The sequence below is a fragment of the Varroa destructor genome, unplaced genomic scaffold (genome assembly GCF_002443255.2).
Source record: "Varroa destructor unplaced genomic scaffold, Vdes_3.0 BEIS01000003.1, whole genome shotgun sequence".
In the NCBI taxonomy this organism is placed as follows: domain Eukaryota; kingdom Metazoa; phylum Arthropoda; class Arachnida; order Mesostigmata; family Varroidae; genus Varroa; species Varroa destructor.
The window spans coordinates 16,371,992-16,391,836 of NW_019211456.1; the positions used below are offsets into that span (position 1 = coordinate 16,371,992).

At 41.5% G+C, this 19,845-nt stretch overlaps 1 protein-coding gene across 2 annotated transcripts in view; it reads right to left on the reverse strand.

Moving 5' to 3' along the window:
- Positions 1-10,499, reverse strand: part of LOC111247735 (atrial natriuretic peptide-converting enzyme-like) — a 59,360-nt gene extending 48,861 nt beyond the window's left edge. Inside the window, exon 1 of one of the 2 annotated variants that reach the window (XM_022799021.2) lies at positions 9,287-10,499. The gene's annotated coding sequence lies outside the window, so the exon portion shown is untranslated. The remainder of the gene's footprint in view (positions 1-9,286) is intronic. The other variant, XM_086984603.1, reaches the window with a different exon arrangement.
- Positions 10,500-19,845: the final 9,346 nt, after the last annotated feature.

The window sequence follows — 19,845 nt, forward strand, 5'->3', positions numbered from 1 at the left end:
TCTTATTATGGGCGTACAATGCTTCCAGCGTATTTTAACCAACTAGACCTTTCAGTTTATGCCGTTCCCTAAGGCTCGTATCCTTCTAAGGGGATCTAAGATCTAAATAAACGACCTACAGTTATTATGATCCATTCAATAGTTGATTGTCCACTGAAGACTCGTACGTATACAGTCATTGGAAAATACTGAATAAGCTAGCGTACTGTTACTTAAACTGTGACTAAATGGTTATGACCGAACGCGAAAAAAATCAAATCAAGCGACCTAGGCGGTCATGAATTGGTCCCATTTTTCCATTTGCAATGTCTCAACCCACCGTTATCTTTGAGAGCATTCGGCAATGATTGAGAATTTGAAAGATAGCCCATTTATGTTGCTGACCTTTATTCTTCTATCACATATCTGCAATAGGTCATATTATAAACCGGTTGTTGCTGTTGTTCCGATGATGATAATCCGATGAGACCCTTTCGTGTTTATGTCACTTCGATTGCTTCATTTGTCCATCCAGTCTCATTTACTAAACACTTTGACTAGGCAGTAAATACGATAACGGGAAGAGTGTGTCAGGAAAGAGCTCTGTGGTACTCCGTATGCAATAGAACAATCGATGATAGTCGCACCTATGGGGTAAATTTGCAGGCATTAGACCCATAATCGGATCTATTTTTGCGTTATAAAAATGTTGCGTTTGTGAGATATATTGAACAAATATATAGTAGATTATGACGTTGTATAATGCAACGCATTCAGTCAAGCCTAAGCTTTAACAAAATGAGCTGTTGACTAGGCTCAATTGAGAAATGCTTGGCCAGGGCATAGGAAAAGAAATCTAAACGTTCGTACAGTTGCAGATGCTATATTTATTCTACGCACAAACAGCTCGAAGCGGCGCCGCACGCCAGGAAGTCATACTCGAGATCAATGCTAGATACGTTAGTACTACGGAAAGTAATGCCAGGCCCCTAGTACGAGTCCATGAAACGTTTCTTTAAAATAGCGTTATTGTTCACTTAAAGAAACACGTCTAAATAATTTTTTCTGAGACGGTTGTAATCAACTATACTTGCCTTAACATTTCTATACCTTGTTTTCACTAATGATTGGCCTGATCGTGCAATCCGAACGAAAAAAGATTGAAGCTAGAAATTAAAATGATACTGGAAAATAGCAGCTTATTGTTTCCACTATCGTTGAAAGCAGTCTATAACGACACAAGCTTTATTGACAGACCAACGATTACATCAATCATCAATCGACCGACTTCAAGCATGCGAGGAACTACCAAAGCTTCACTGTGCCTATCGTGTCGTTCACACCTATTGTACCCATAGAGATGAGCGCATCATCATCATACACGTCGAAATTTTCCAATATAAAATGACCCGCCAGTCATTTTAATTCCGGTAGCCGCGACGATAGCAGAAATTGTCGATACGGCAATAGCTATACAGATGAATCACAGTCGAGTCGTTCAGACTTGTCGAAGAAGAACGTAACACTCTTTCTGTTTTCGCAATCGAAACACATACGTACCGTACCCGCAGGGCCCGACTAACGTTAATAGTGGCTTGCCGTTTGTCCAGTCTTCGTGTATGTATGTATGTATGTATGTATGCCGATGTGGGACGAGGAAGAAAACTGGACCCAAAGAGAATGGTGAAAGAGTGGAAGGAAACAATCCGATTCCAGTCGGAGCAGGACTCGTCTTAACGACGCTTCATCTGTATCGATGTATTTGGTAATGAGTCGATCCCTGAGTGGGTGGAAACATTCATCTGTTTTGTCGTTGGATTTCACAGGAAGAATTATCAACACTGGTGGATAACTGCGACGCAACAAAAACTCACCAGAATAGTTTCAGGTTCCGCTGTGAACGGGTGGCGGCCATCTTTATCCAAAACGTAAATAGAAGAGATATTATAATAAGTACTTGTGAATAAGAATAAACTCTCTGCTTTTGTTTCGCTCCCAAATGCAATAATGTATATGTATGGGCATAGGCAAGTGCAAATAGATCTGAGGTTGTTTATAGATACAGGTCGATGATCGTACATATTGTTACTATGAAACAATCACGATGGCCCGTCTGGCAAATGGATAGAGTAAAAATAAATTTGTAACAAGTGGTCTCCTTCTAGGATTAAATGGGTGCAAAGCAGCGCACTGTCCAATTCATATGGGCTAGCAACGAATAACCCTTTGTCCAATTGTTAACTTACTAACTTTTTAGTAATGAGCGTATGCTTTATAGGAAAAAAAATTTGTTCAACAATATTTTCCCCAGTGGATTGATTCTGTGCGAACGGTCGGTAGGTTCTAAAGCTCCTTGGATCTAAATAACATTTAATAATACAACTTCTCTAATACTTAGGGACAAATTAGAGCGGACGCGAGATTTGATAGGGATAATTTTGAAATGCTACAAGACCTACATAAACGAGATTAAGTTTTGAACATGTTTCGTGTTTTTACATTACGTTATCTGTTGTTTATGCTTGGTGTTCTTGGTTACTTCTGCTGTTAGTTGTTAGGATAAAATAGAGCAATACGAAGGCATAGTTAAAACAAACAAAAATGAAAAACGCTATGTTTATTCTATCTTTGCATTGATAAATTGGTTTTGGCTACTACAATAGGTCGGATCGCAAGGACCGGTATTTTATTTGTGCATTGTCCTGTGTCTTGTTCAATTCGGGGATACGTAAATGGATTTAGGTTTTACATGTTTTCAGATAGAATGTATTGAATAGAAATGTAGGCTTTCAGCCAACTTTCTCTGCTATGGGATCAAAACCGTTAATAGAGTTTATGACACCTCGCCAATACGCAAACGGTAAAATATATCGTGTACAGCAGTCACAAATATATATCGATATTCCTAAGACTTTTTTATGAGCTAAGCATTCAGCTATTTTCTATATATATATATATATATATATATATATATATATATATAGAATAGCGTGTTGCATTCTGACAAAATCAATTTCTATGCAACGGCTCGCTCTTCAATGAGAGTGTTCTACATGCGATTTTCTGTCCGTTTCGAATCTGGCTTTTGGCTGCCGCTTGTTTACTGTGACATGCGAAGTCACGACTACTAAGGTGGTAAGATAGGAGAGCGAAGATTGTGGACCTGATGTACCCGATGGGCCTCATTTGTGTAGGGCGCGCAAAAATGTTTGCGGAAAGGACCCAGCGAAAAGGCGCACTTGTGCAGTCATAACAGCTGGCAGAAGAACAGTCCGTTTTTCTTTTTGCAGAATGAATCAACAAAAAGCACCGAAATATCTTATGAGCTGACTGAGCGCATTGTGATATACAGACACATAGTTACGTGCAGACGTATAAGTTATTGCAGTTGCTGCCGCTGTTGTTTCGATGCCCAACGATTCCTCGATCCGGTGATTTGAGGATGAGTTGACCCCCGTCGTTTGTTATAGCACCGTTCACTTCTGCATTAGACAAATATCAATCTAAAAGTAAATTACTTGATCATCCAAAAGGAAGAAACAGCTTAATGAAAAATTATGATAATCATTTTACTGTTTCTGCTCAGGAGCGCACAGGTCGGCCGCGTCAAGTCCCGACGCGCTGGCTAATAAAGTTCAGAAGTGTGTACGCTACAATAAATCTGTTGTCTCCATTTTGGAGCTTGTCCTGCTTGACTTAACCGGCCCCTTTCCCGCTCTTTTCAGACCTTTGAATTCGATTTGATTCAGGGTATGTCAAATTTCAATGAGCAAAAAAAGCTGGCATTTTTTTCGTTTGCTTAATTTCCTTCTCTCGTTGAATATCACCACCTCGATTCGGTTACTGGACAAAACATTATATATACAATGTTATGCTCGCTCCGATCTATTCCTCCATCACCGATCAAACAGCATTGTAATGTACAATTGCTCATATTTACACCTTATACAATTTATATTTGGCAGTTCGCATCTCGCATTCGGTACCATTATCAGGTAGGCAGTCATCGCCTCTGCTGGTCGCTATGAGCAAAATAGGTATTGAAGAGCTTGCTTTGTAATAAGGAAGCGGAAGTTCGTTTCGGCAATTCATTAACTTACCAATTCGCTGCGTTATGCTCAACTTCCGCGGAACTTTGCGCGAGAACTCTGAGACTTGACACATTGCTTATTAGTTATTGCTATGAAAATCAACCATCAGTTTCGGAGGCTTAGGCTGGTTGATTTTATTCGAAAACCTTCTTTGCTTTTGTCTAGTACGCCAGACGTCCAATAGAGACCACCTGATGTAGTATTATGTTATTTGCTATATCGACTGTCGGTAGAGCCGAAGGCCGCGCAAAAAAGCTGATGGCCCACGCGGACGTCAGTAGTTGTTAAATTATTTCGTCACTATCAAAAGCGTTCAACGAATCGTCTCGCTTACAAACCCATAAACTTTACGTATCAACAAATGCAAATAAGCTTTCAACTGTGTCTACGCTTGTTGATTGTTTATTCAGATTTATTCATCCGGTGGCCCTGACCAGCGGAGCAGTACGATAAATGATCTCATCTTACCCCATCTTTTAGCCGGCTTGTTCTTTGATAAAGTACTGATCGTCGTCATTTTGTCTTGCCGATGGTTACGGCAAATCCAGTCGAAGAGATTAAAGGCAGCGGTACAAGATTAACACGTTTCCACGTGATGATTATACCGATAACTGACAGAATAGTTCAAATGTACATAACTAATGTTGTGGGCAGACAATCGCCATGTTCGCTAATCTGGGAGCATGACAAAAAAGCTTTCATTAATATTACAAGTAAGCGTTATCGTGACTTTCGTGAGGCTGCATGTAACAACAAAATTATAAAGTCAGCGAACATACTATTATATGTTCCTTGTGATGAAAAAAAGGAACGACTGCTGCTTTATAGACTGCCCATAAATTTATCGGAAATTACCTACATTCTAAAATGCGAGCACGGGAGTAATATATGCGTCTCAAGCTGAACTTTAGTCTGCACAAGCAGATCGTATATAGGACAGCCATAAGGACGCTGGCTATTCAACGCGACATCATGCACAATAAGGACTGCTGTTCTTACATCATCGTTGTATTTATGGATGGTCAAAATGAGAGACTTTAAACACCCGAGTTTTGCATTTTTCTAAATGACCAAATCATAAGAACATTTTGCATCAAACAAAAGATAAATCATGTAAAGGGTAGGTACTTTGAGGGGCGACGGGGGCGGACCTGCCGGGGGCATCCAGTGTGGATTACCTGTGTGGATAAATTACACTAGGAACTCTATTCTGTGAACATGGACATGATGTCGATTATGGGAGTACGTAGGGACCGTAGTAATGGGTTTTTATTGCTGCTTCTTTTCCTTCAGGGTGGTTTTCGTTGGCAAAAATTTGATGACCCGTCTGTTATGTCGTCGAACAGTCGAACCCTTTCAGTTCCTCCATTCTCGAATCATCCCACCTCTAAACACAAAAGTCATATGGCCAAAAAACACGAATATTGATTAAAAATGCACAGTGTACGCGCCGAAATTTACTTACCGGAAAAAAACAAGAAACCCATGATGAGACGAGCAACTAGGACGGTTTAGATGGCGCACTCATAATGTAGATAATACTATTTAATAATCATAGTTGAACTTGACATTTTATACGGATAGTTGCCGATAGGCCAATATACATTCTGTCGTCTCTTCGTGAATGAGTGCCTGACAGCCGACAAAATGTATGTAAGTACAACGAATAAGATAGTATTGCAATAACTAAACAGTAATATTATCCAATATTTTGAGGGGTAACTGCAAGCAGGCACTACCCTACACCGTACTTAAGCAGACGAAACAAAAAATAGTTCAAATTAAGTGAATTTAATTTTTAACAGCAGCTTGTTAGCTTTATAACGTACCGTCTAGCTAGACGAAGTTGAAAATCTGTTGTATCTCTAATATGAACTGAAGCTGAATGAGAAGTTGAAATTTTTTTCAGAAACAAAAACTTCAATGTTCCTTTTTAAAGTTAGTATTTCGATTTTCTATAATACATTGTAGGATTTAATCGAGTACTCTCCGCCTACAGCAATGCCCCCAACATTAGATTTTCGTCTGTTACCTTGTGACAGTTCGACGAGCGCTTGCTTTAGTAGTGGTTGAACCAATTTCTATGCGCAACTTAACAAAGATGGCTAAGTTATTCGTTTCGATCGATCGCAAGCAAAACGAAGGATTACCTATTGCTTGGCCCGTTGACTAACCGCACAAGTTACGTCTTTCTCGCAGCAGAGATCAACCAAATAAAATCCGGCACGCTGTGACGTTTCTCTCAGAATTAATTGCCAAAAATCTCAAACTAACGGGAACAAGCAGCTATTGAGATTCTTAATGTAATTACTACAATTACAGTCGCAGCAAGCAACGTTATGTCCAAGAATTCTAGCAGATCGTTACATTAAGGTCCGTCTCGATTCCACGTACGAACGTAACTCACTGAGAGGCTGTCATTTGTCATCGTGACCTTGCCTCCCACATGAGCGGAATAAACGAAAAAAATGTTAAAAAAAAAACGCGACTTCAACACACAAGCTATTTCCGTGTCTTAATTATACTGAAGAGCGCAATATTGAGGATTCATTGATATTGATGTTCGGATTAAGTCTCTGCTAGCAGAGATAGCTCTATCACCTTTTAAAGATGGCAGTAACGTCGAAACCATAAATCATATATATATATATATTAAAGAAGATAGATTTTACTCAGAATGAGTTCATTGTAAAATTAAATCTTGAATTTAAAAGAACATGCTTGTTGTACTGCTGCAATAGGAGCTAGACACATGTCTGATTTCTCATCTCCTATTGTATAATACCCATGTCCTCTAATCTACAATTTCTTTCTGTCACTGACTGCCTAATGATATGACGGTGAGTGGCTCTAAGGGTTCCAATTTTCTTTTCACCTATGAATATTAGGTCTCTGAACAAAAATCTGTTCTTCCAAATGAGCTTCACTGGGATTATGGTGTCTATAAAACTTCATCCATTTCAGCTGACCGCTATGTTTTGTTTTAACTGGTGAAGCCAGCCGGAATTGAAACACGCTTAACCGTGTTGTTGAGTAGGGGATCCGTTCGCCCGCGCTTATCCCTGTGTGGGCATTTTTACGGTTCTATTACTAATCTTATCCTATAGCCGACCGTTGACTTGCCAATTACGCTCTCAGCTAGTATCGGCCACAGAACCATAACAATATCTTACGACTTATAACAACAATGCATACAATTTTTCTTCGCGTAGAGCAGCAGCTAGAACACACGCACCATATATATGTCGTACCAGTGAAGTAATCCGTAGTTAATTTAATGAAAGATTTACCGATAAATATAATCGGTAATTATATATCGGATAATTATAATTACTATAATTTATATATGTCCTACGATTAGGTTTGGTGGTGGTACAAAACACATATATACACTAAGAATAAGTTGTGGAGGTTTGCACACGAGGTGAATTTGGGTCATCTGTGATTCTAGTTTTGGCCTCTAATTGGCTGACCAAGGCAAGGCAGTACCCGTTAAAGGGCATGTGATAACTTCAAAAATGTAAATTAATGCGTTACTTCGTGATGTCATGTTGCTGGCAGATTTGTTACGATCTTCAAAAGCTTTCGGCATCGATGTGCGCCCTCGTTGTAGTCTACTATAGGCGTAGAGCTAACTTGCTTGCGTCTTGAATAGCTTGTATAAATTTACGTATAATCCCTTTTATGACCATGAGCTCCCTGACTGAGGAAGTTAGACTTCATTAAAAAAAAATAATCGTTTCAATGTGAATAATATCTGACTTTGGCCACCCTATACCGTTTTATAGGGCTGCACATCATGTAAAGCATAAGTAAACGTGAATCATAATCAGGGTTATAAATTACGTCTCGCTACGGGCGCACCCATATTATATGCACAACCCACCTACAGAACACAAAGATACTAGCCTATTTTTATGTATAGGATTATTTGTTTGGCTTCTAAATATCAAATCTTGAGGGTTTATGATTAGTTTTTTACACTTGCCTATATATGCACATATAATCTGTTGCAGCATATAAGCTGTCAGTTTATATGACATTGATTTACATATGAAGATTACATCAATTTGTGTGCGTGTCTCTATCTAATATATAGATAACTATATAGACGAATTGTATAACCTTCAGCCAGAGGGAATCGGAGCAGATCACTAGTTTTAGAAGACGAACGGCTTTCAAACGGTCGGCTCATTTGTTCATCAACGCCTTGCGCTGAATGGTATGCGCCAGTGGCCAAGCTACATCGTTACGTTCAGCAAAAGTTCCCGTTACACAGTGCCACCAGTGATACCAGCAGTAGCAATACGCACGAAGCCGTTAGTTTAGTAGCGTTAACGCTACACTCGCCGACAATTACGGCCTGAAGGAAACTTCCGAATGCTGGGAGCTCGAGGGCACCAGAAAAAAAGAGGCGACTATCAATATCATACTCCAGACAGGCAGAAGGTATATATACAGGCCGATTGGATAGCTCAGAACGGTGCCGCAGTGGAAACAGCGGCATATTGAGATACACAGGTGCAAACCTAACAAAGAAAAACGCCGGCTACAGGCGCAGGCCGATTGCGGCCTAGCGATTTAGCTGAGTACCAACACCTGTATGGATCAACAGCACCTTGCCTGCCAGCCGCATCAGTTTAATGCGCAGACGGACGTACACGCATACACGCGCGCACGTATACATACACACACGTAGACACATAAATATGAGCTGTGAACGGAGGTAGCAACAAGATTGCCAAAAACAAAGCTTTTTGCTGGCGAGAACGAGACAATACACAATGAACGAAGGTAAATTCACACATTTTGATTTAGAAGGTAAACGTAGTACTGAACTCATGGCAATGATGGGCATAACAAGACAGTAATGTATATAAAAAGCTTACAACATTTCGAAACCATGTAAATCACTTGGACTATTTTAACCTAGGCAAAATATCTAGCTTGAACAAAACAGGTGGGCAAGTAAGTATCTATGAGCTTCCTAAAAAATTATACTTGTTTCGTTAGTATGCTTTTTGAGATATAACTACACGAGACAACGTATGCAACAACCGAATGATTCGATACCAGTCAGAGTGAAAGAGCTATTCTGAACGTCAACACTATCATACATTTAATTATAATTCCGTAGCTGATGAAAATGATGAAAGCACCGATAGATACGCAACATGTGTGTAAATAGAAATCGGATATTATTTCGTTTTACTTACAGATTATCGCCGCCGACGTTCAGCCGATATAGATGTCTTAAGTACGTTCGCCCTACAAGGTATCGATACTTGTTTACGTTTGTCACGCAGTGGTTATCCGTGACAAGGCACCACTCACTATTCGCGTGCATTCGCTAGCCAGGTCTAGTGAGTCCAAACACTTTTTTTAATCTACAGACACGTACAAGCACAGCTTCGGTTCTGCAAATTGACCGTAAGTTTTTGCTGTTTCCTGCAATTAATGTTGGCACCCACGTTCAGCGCTTCAATCAACGGCTTTGCAAGATTTGAAAATTTCAATCGCCGCTGATATTGAGTCTGATCCAATGGTCTTTCCAGCCTCAGTTAAGTTTCAAAGATAATGACAACGGAGATGTTGGAAAGGGCTTAGCTGAGGGGCAGATAAGATCAGATAGAGTTATCTAGTAAGTCTGTCAGTTCAGATTAGAAGATTAGATCAGATGAATAAACAGAGCAGTCCGAAAATTAGGCGATCTCTGGTGAGCGTACGTTCTCCAACGTTCGAAGGTCAAGAGAAGCCCTTGATACCAAGAGATTCCCTGATATTATCCTCCAAAAAAGATCGACCGGTTGCAAACTAATCTGTTGTGGGTGTCTGTCGGTCGATGCATAAAAGCAAAGCGTAATCGGTTCTTCAATGTCTCGGATCAGACAAAGAGAAAAGGGAAAATGAATAGTCGAAAGGAGAAAGTCACTCGGAGAGAAACTCTCCTGTGAGCCGGACGCCGGGCAGTCTGCGAATGACGGAACAACCGTCGGAACTGCCCGAGCTGGAGCATCGAGGGACCCGACGCCGGGAACCCGCCATATACACATATAAACACACGCACACACACATGAACAGTTGGACAGTATCGACAAGCCCAGGCTAGACGGCGACGAGAAAGGAGGTTGCCGCCGCGGGCGATGGTGAACGAGGCGAAAAACAGCAGAAAGCGGGAGAGAGAGTCGCAGACACAAGTAACCAGCCCAAATCAGCTTTAGTGTCGACGGCGCTGAGTAGAGCAACGCCGCCGCAACCACCGTGGAAACCAAACAAGAACACCAAAGGCGAATCCTGCCTCCTGTACGAAGTTCGACAGAAGAAGGCGGACCAGGATACGCAGAAGAAGCTACAGCCGCGGCAATAGCACGAGGACCAGGAAGAGCGGGAAAGAATATATCGAATTGAGTAAGTGATCGCGCTGCTGGGCAGGCAGAAAAACAGCTGCAGCGGTAGCAGCAGCGGCCGTACGGAACGTCTATTGCAGAAAAATAGAGGCGCGGTCACTGGCAAAGATAATAGCACTATTCGTCCTATGGCTGCTGTTGCCGTTAGCAGCGGCTGCATCTGCTGCGGCTCCAAGGAAGTCAACGACAATATTGGCAGAAAAGGTCTCCATATCGAATGCCTCGTTGTGTTCATCTTCTCTCTACTAGCCCTCTTTCTTTAATTCGCCACAATGGCCACTGCTACCCTTTTCAGCGTTCCCTAGTGATTGCGAAGGTTCCTATGTCGTTAGACCAGAGGCAGACAATAAAGGCTTTCTAAAACAGCCCGAATTTTTTAATATCCACTAAACCCGTATTCTTACGTGACCAGTTTTGATCATTTAGAGTCAAATCCCGGCCACTATCTTCGTCTACGGTTGGGTCATTTTTTGGTTCCTTTCTGTTATAGTGGTCCTTGTTATTAATCTCATCATTTTATTGATGTATCCAGGTTCTTTCCAACGAGCCTTACTGTTTATGAGTTATGGTTTTCATGGCCTTTCGGAGACCCATGCGGCTGCACTCCCCGTACAATAAAAAGTATACAGCTTCTATTTTTACTAAAAATCGTTTTTACGTTTCGTTTTTTACAGGTGCTCCTAACGGTACGATGTTCGTTTACAACAATTAAAGATATATATATAGTCCAAGCTCTGAGCCTATCCCTGCATTACAGGTCGCATGCGAGAACTTTTTTGCGCCAATATAAACTTTACTTCAATAATCGTGGTAGTTTTAAGTTTCCATTGTAATGGCTTCATTTACCAGTAACTTACTGATAGCACTTATACATTTGAATTCGTCGAATAGGTGCTGACCTGAACATCTGTGTTCCTACAATTTTTAGGAGCCCGTGCTTACTTTGCTGAAAGGAAATACAAGATCAAAATGACTCTCCTAAATCCCGTAGCGTGGACCTACAGTAAAGATTTATCTTCATGAAAGCTTTACAAAAAAAATTTTAATAATTTATTATCATACGTATTTTGTTAAATCAACTGAGTTGTTTAAATGATGTATTCAGTACGACAATGACCTTATTGACCGGGGTCGATTCCTTTTAAATTCGGACGACTTCTCTTATCGAATAGAAAGAAACAAAGCGATCGTGTTTGATTGCACGTCGTAAATAAGTTCTTTTTCAGAGTTGTGTTGATCAACAATTGAATATCTTTGAAGTATATCAGGCAACTCGAACCCTTTGCTATCTGTAAAAGTATCACTTTCTGGTTTGACCAAACATGATAAACCTCTATCGATTCAACTACATTCAGTCGCTGATACAAAGTTCTGACGTCTACGTATTTTTTTGGCGGGTCAACAACACAATATCAGAGTAACTATGTGGACCCACATAGGACATGCATCATCGTAAGGCTTATAGGAATCTTGTTGAGTTTGTAAAACTAATCTAAGAGATTTGTTGTTCCCCACTGTACCCAAGGCAACGAAGTCGCCATCGGTCTTCGCGAATTTCTTGCGTACGGTTCGTAGGCTCGATCTTCAAGGCTTGCATTGTTGGGAGCTGAAAGCGATAACGTAGATCTCGGACAACAGTGGCGAGCCAGCTGGGAGATATGTAAAGCGATTTCGGATCACGATGTGTAGTCCAAGTACTCTTTCGAGGAAAACGGTTTTAAATTTTCCACTGTAAGATCTTCTCAAACAACGGATATCCCATGTGTTCTAATCAGAGTGATCACGAGGTCGAACATGCTGAGAGCGGCTACGACGTACAAGTGATGATTTAATTTGATCGTCATGCGGCCAGCATTGTTTTCGTGCACCTTCTACTGACGTACACAGTGAAATTTCTGCCGTTCCCACAGAAGAGCAGCCCCAAGTACGAAAATCAATTGACCTAAACGAAGGGCGACTCAGCGAGGTACAGAGTGTTACTGGCCATTGTCTAGTATTAGCTTCTAAGTTGCGCGGCTTCCGTCTTGGTCAAATTTACGGTCAGTCCCAAACCTGCCGCATAGGATCGGGCTAGAACTTGTTGCACGACCCGTATAACACTAAGTTGTCTGCATACAATATAACTTTCTCGGCCCTCTTATTTGATCAAGGAGACCTTTATGGATGAGTAGAATGGAAATGGAGAAGTAGAGCAGACTTAGATTGTCACCCTAAGCCAGGAGAGTTTTCTATATTAAGGGCGGCAGTTCCACCACTCAGTCGTCGATGGTCATTTTTCTATCCTAAAAAATTGCAGAAAAAAAGGTTGAGCACATTCATAGGATCACTCGTTTTAGCCACCGCGAGTATAACTCTGGACGCCGAGCTGAGGGCTGTCGACAGTTCTTTTTCGACTTCGGCCATCAGGACTCGGCATGCCGTTTCTGTGAAACGCTTTCTCCGGAACCCATGTTGCTCCGTTGGAATGGCGTGTACGCTTTTTAAGCAGCTGTCTAGTACCTTAATCAACCAACCGAAGAGCAGCTTATAATAAACGCTTTTGTTCGATATTCTCCGCCGTTATGACGGCTCGATTGGGTCACCTTTCTTTTAAGGATCATTAACAGGGTAGCATCTCTCCATTAAGCTGAGAGAGTACCAATATGTAAAGATCTATCAAATAGTGATGTTCAGCATGATACCAGACCGACGGCTTATTTAAAATGCTTGTTGTAGACCTTGTCTAGACCGGCAGCTTGTCTGTTGCGTAAGCGTTTAACACACTGCAATTGTTCCTGTTTTGTGAGACCTCTTTGAAGAATATTGCAGAAGAGTATTGACATCCTCGTTTTCCATAATGCTGCGGAAAAGGGGCACCGCATGTAGTATCCTATCTTTTCACACAAACAGCTCTGAGATATGGTTTGCAAGGGCCAAGGAGCAACGTTCTGCATCGGCGATCTGACAGGTCTCCAGCTATTCAAAATATGATTGCCTTTGTCACGCATACGTTTTTTCGGCAATACGTTTAAAAAACGGAGGCTAGAGGGTAGAAATCGAGATGTACATAGGTTATAAGTCTGAAGGCCATCTGGATCCTCCGAGCAGGGCTGCCAGTATAGCTAACAATGGTTTGTGCTTCTGGAAAAAATGGAGGGTCTGTATTAGAGGCCAGAGAAATTCAGTCAGATGTTGCGCATAAGATTCGGCATATACCACGTCAGGTATAAGAAGAACTTCGTGAGTATGTTACGGGAACTCGCCTACACATAAGCATCGCGACGGGCGGATCTTACCCTCTTCCGGCTATGGTCGTCGTAAATATATTAATAACGGAGCTTCCTGCACATCCTTAGGGAATCCATTTCAAGGCCATACACCCTTGTATTCGTATAAGCTTATAAAGAACCAGACTGCTTAAAAGGTCATCTTCGCCCGGTGTTCAAAGTAAACGTTTGGTTTACGTGTGACATATTGTCTAAGTACCTCGTGCAGTGAGGGAGGCCACAACAATCAACTTCGAATGAATATCATGAAAAAACATGTTTTTCATTTAGTTTCGACTTTAAACGCATAGGGAAAATATAAAGTGCAGCGACCCTTGTAACAAATCTAGTAGAGCTTTTATTCATCAGCCCTCGTTCGCACAGTACAGGGTGGCAGTACGCAAATACTCCTACCGTGGTAACTATCCGATGGAGCCTGTTTTCTTGCAGGGCGACCCCTAATAGGTAAAATGACCGAACCTTCCGTTCTGGTGAGATGAAAGCCTGCGATGCCATCAGCACGTCTTCGCCATTATTTTCCTAGTTCATAATTAGGGCTGCGGTCAGTTAATGAAATAGATAATTAATTTACCCAACGACGCAAACAGTGCGACATTAAAATGACGCATGCTTCACTGAAACAGGAGCTACTGTGCCATTTCGTCAAACAAATTCCCGCTGCCTATAGTCACAACGGCAAATCTGAAGAGTTGGACCTTTGCAGGCGTCCGTCCCATCCGATTTAGGTGAAGTCGTACGCACGTAATGCGGTCCGGTGTGTAAAACGCCAGCACTTTAATTGAATGTCGCGATCGAAAGCGGCCGCTTTAGCCGTAAACGTTTGCCTTACAAATACGTTTTAGTCAACTAAGAAGAAACGCCGCCCTGTCTAGCCGCCAATAAGAAGCTGAACTTTATAATTACTTCCAATTTACTTAGGAAGGCCAAAATTTCCGGCAGATACATCTGCTTCGCGCGTCAACCTGGGGAAAGCACTAAAAAAAAACACTGGATCCCTGAATTACAAGTTTTAATAGTGCTAAAACTCACTATATCGACGGAACGCGAAAAGCAAGGTGGAGAAGTTGACGATGGTTTTTACTAGCGGTGCGAATCGCACAACGTTCTACTGCGAAGCAACTCCATACATATAGGACATGTTAGCTACAAAATAAGCTAATTAGTTTTCCTTTGCTGATCGGCGAAGTAACGCGGACCAAAATTATACTCACATATTAACCTTAGACATCGCATATCCCTGAAATAAGATTGTTCTTCTTCATAGAATCCTTTTCTTGTGGAACAATGCCCATTCTGTAGCATGACTATTTTACGGTAGACAAGAGTTTTTGATGTCAACGACATCATTACATAATCGAACATGGGTTTCGATGTACACTCGAGTAAAAACAAGTTTCTCTGAACGCAACTTCAAGACCTTGGTCAAACAGTGGATTCCGTGGCAAACAAGGGCCGTCACAAAAATGGGACGAAGGCCTTTGTGCGCGTTTGTCCGCAATTGATGGAACAATTCCTTAAGCATATTCAATATACGATGTATGTCAATATTCTGAATACGTATGGATGGGCTCCAGCCAACCTCATCCAACGTTTCAGGTTTGAAATTTTATTTAATTTCTCTCTAATTGTACTAGATTACGTTCCTAGTCATTGTTTGTCCGTAGGTCTGTGTACGTAATTGGAAACAACGTACCTTAGTGAACGTATGCATTGTGTCGGTGAGAGTGTTTTGCTGACCGCTTCTTTCGGTGGGCCCAATCTACAATCTGCCCACATCGCTACAACAAATGTCTGAATTCTGACAATGATCGCTTCTTACCCCAATTTCGGTTCTCTTTTACGGCAAATTCAGTGTCTTTGGCTAACTGTAATAAATGACTTGCTGACAGTAGGCCATCGGAAAGACTAAATACATAAAACGCCAGGGTACCACTATCCCAGTCAGATGTGATTCAATTAGGCATCTGTATTTGTAGAGCAATGTGGCAAATAAAAACGGTGCAAAAGATAGATTCCAGCGAATGCCAGCAGCTTTGGAAATTGCGTTAAATAGAGTGCATGAATGAATGTTCACCGAGACACAAACGAGGCGGGAATTTAGAAATCACCGACTCACTGCTCCCAACTATATAATTTTGACGTACATGGAAGTTATTTAGAAATCCGCTAGACCTTACGTTTGTTAAAGCCTTAGGTGCTTAGGAAAGTGGGTATGACAGGCATTCACCTATGACTACAGTTATACATAGTGCTCCCCTTTTTCCTCCACTTTTCGCTACGGTTCTTTGACTGAATTAAGCAGAGGTCACACCAAATCAGTGCACAAAAACGCAGTTGTGTGTTGTGCGGATGATCGAGCTGGACGAAAACCGGGTACGTAGAGTTGCGATCGGTACGGGAAATAGAAGGTGGACTGCTGCCAATGTCAGTGCCCCGCTGTGACGATTCGGCGTGAGACAAATTTCAGTTTACTTCGCCCTTTTATCCCGCAGCTGATCTTTGTTCTTCCAGCTCTTAGTTGTTGCATTGCGACCATCGTCGTAAGTACTACTATTATTACTATATTTGAGCTGCTGCTGCTCCTCCTTCTTTTAAGGACGTCAAATTCAAGATCAGGCTGTCGCGTTACGGATTTCTGCGCAGTCTCAGTCGATGATGGTAGCCGTTAATTTTATCAAATTCAAAAATCAAACTAATCCCATTTAGGGTTTGGTCGTTCTGTATATCTCTTTTCCATTCCTCTATATCTCCCAGCGTCGTCCTGTTTCTTGCTTATCCTTTCATGCTCCTTAGCCGTTTTGTGGCAGTGAGCGCCCGCTCTAACCCTTCGACTTCCGCACAATAAATGACTACAACGCTAACATCATTAAGAAGTAAAGGCTCTAGCTAAATAAACATTTGCGGCGCTCATCCAACGTAACTACACCGACATTTTACATAGCTTAGTATCCAATGAAGAACAGAGTCAAAAGTAAGGCGTGATTTTATTCTCTTTAGGCGACCGCTAAGCGTTGACACATTTAAGCTCAACACGCATGCTGAAGCAATGATTGGAGATGTGGACCCAGCTATTCAGATACAGAAGATTTCAAACACTAATTGTATTGTCGCCCATCAATGTCAGTCTCCGTATTGTATTTATGTTAAATGTACTTAATTCGTTCCTGTTGATTTTTGCAGTATGTGCACGTGTATGCGTGTACGCTATTGTTTTTCGGCCTTACTCCATCTCAATGATTACGCCATTAAAAACCATACCGGCTGAAGACAGAACTAATGCCCACGCGTCGCTGTTGGAACTGTGCGCTCAGATGTTATCTGGTACCCTTCTGGCCATGATATTGTTGTGAAGAGCTTTGAGGATGCCGATAAAGCTACTGCGGCTTGCATTCTGACGGAATTGAAATTTTTTTAGGTACGCAATACACGCACAAGGTGCTATGTAAAAGGTGGAATGGAAAAAATTACTTGATTTATTATCAATATGCACACTGGTAGTGTTCATTGAAGATGAAAGGGCTAGGTCAAGTGGTGTAAAGCGGTTGGCTGTTCGCAGAGCGAACGCTCCGCGCTCTATCTGGAAATTTAGCTTTTGCCATGTAGATTTTGGTTTGCTATTGGTGGAGAATTTGAATCAAGTGACTGAAAAGTAAATCTGAATAGATGCGTCAGGCGTAACCGTCGTCTGCGAGCTGACCACGTCGGCCAAGTAATCGTCGACGATTCGGAGCTTCTTAAGGCATGTGATGGTGTCACGTGCCTGGTGCGATGCTAGCAGTATGCTTTCTAGAGGCACACAACACAGAAGAATCTGGCCAAATAGGAACGTACCAAGGCTGAGGCTGAACCACGACATAAAATGAGGGAACGTAGTCTGGAACGGGAGCCGACAGACAAAGCCAGACGGCCACAGTAACCGTAAGCTGCTGCTGCCGCCTTCCGAAAACGAGGAATCGCATTTGGAGCTATGCAGGCCCAAAGACGTTGTCGGCAACGATGCTGAGCCTAGAGAGTTTTATCAAAGACAGGCATATGTTAATAGAAGAGGACAATCCTTAAATGGTATAATAATAGTGTGATTTGACTAGCTGAATAGTGACAAGTTTCGTGGTAGAATTCATTAATTCGTGGACAACTTGGATCCGACATAAGGCGACATGTGGGCAAACGACCGAAAAAATAAGACTGAAGTAATTGTTCTACAAGAAATGAGCAATCTGTCTTCGGTAGAATTGAACGGAAATTATTCGAAAGGAAACAAAATGCCCGCGCGAATAGCTTTGAACGGAAGTATAATAAAAAAATACCAATGATTAAGTGAGATCAACGAACAGACAGGTCTTTTGTCAGAGACCAATATTTCACGAGCATGTCAGCTTAGGTTGTGACCGGTCACGCAGATAATATCAACAGTAGTCAGCCTCGTTCAAATTGCAGGTATGAACATGTTTTATGAGTACTTTCATCAACAAGGGGTCGAAATCCCACCTTACGATACTGAAAAGTTCGAAAGCACTTCATAACAGGCTTGTATAGCTGTTGCTGGTCGTTTAAGTCGAAAAGGTTCGTGGCCACAGACGCTGTGTCAGATTGAGGTAACGGCGAAAGAGCTCGAGCTCGAAAGAGAGCGAAAGAAAACGTTTTAGATTTACTCGAAAAATGTTTGGAAAAAACAAAGGAGAAAAAAGAAAAGCTATATCTATCGTATAATGTTTAAATACACTCGAATCTAATAGATTCTTCTGCTTTGGTTTAATTAAGTGTATCATAGTAACATGTTAGTAAGTATCTTCGAGGTGTTCTCGAAACACAGTGTGTTTCTTTCTGACGTTTATTGATTTCAGCGAAGCCTTGTTATCTAGAGCGCTACGCTAAGGCCTCGAAAGCAAAAAACAGCTGCCTGTATTCGGTAGACAGGCCATCAAAAACTCTTCAATTATCTAGCTAATGAAACAATATTGATTTGATTAGTTGACTGTCATTCTATGTTCAGTGAAGATAAATTGTTGAGCAGCGTTACCCTGCTTGTCATTCGTTCCGCAATTGGGCCTCGTTCTTTGTCCCGACTGTAAAGCGTAACGCTATGATAATTTGGATACGTGTGCAACCGATGTAGTGTTTCATTCGAAACCTACTTGACATGTTCATATAGCAACACGGTGATAAAAATAACCACGAGACATAATAATATCCACTTGAAAACAATACAAATATTATATCTATACGTTTTGTTCCAACACTAATGCCTCTGTGCGCTTCACTGGACTTCAGCAAGGTCGAAGTCGGCGATTGATAGGATTCTTTTGATGCGATGAACATCGATGCGATTATTTTCAACGCAGCGTCTGCTCCATATAAAGCATATAATAATAATAATAATGATAAAAATGAGTTGCCAAAATTCAAAGGACGAGAGTAGCTGGCCATTAACATTAGAATTCTCAGTTTCTCCTTTTACCTGGCCCATAAGATATTTGAAGGTGCCATTACGGGTCTGCGAGAGACTGAACGATTAATTGTGTAAGAGTACTGTGCGGCCGGTGATAAAATCTAACGCGACGAGATTGTATCTACCACACGGCGGCAGGCTGGCCAAGCTAATGGCGGCCATTAACTTTCACCATTAATCTTGGTCGGTATATTATTATTGTTGTTACTGTTAGCAGTATTATATTAATTAGACCGATGGATGGCTGCGAGGGGTTGTCTTTCCTGCAGAGACAGCCAACAGTACGGATAGAACGACACAATCTCGTAACATACAGAGGAGTATCACTATACAGCTAGTCCGCGGGAGGCTTTATTTAATAACTGTATATATACACACACAGCGACACGTCATGTCGTAGTGAGGCTGATCGCGCCAAATCTATTTCCCTAATCGGTGCTGGCCATCAACGAAAAGTGTCATAAAACCAATGGACCGAAACATGGCGTCGCGTCACGTTTTGATGGTCGATTGATCGAACCCACAGATAGTAGTGACTAATAAACATACTGACGCCTCACGACTGTGCCCTTATGCTTAGAACACTGTTATTTACCATGGAATGATTAGTGATGTAAAGGCTGTATAGTTGTTGATTAAATTGGCAGCATTCA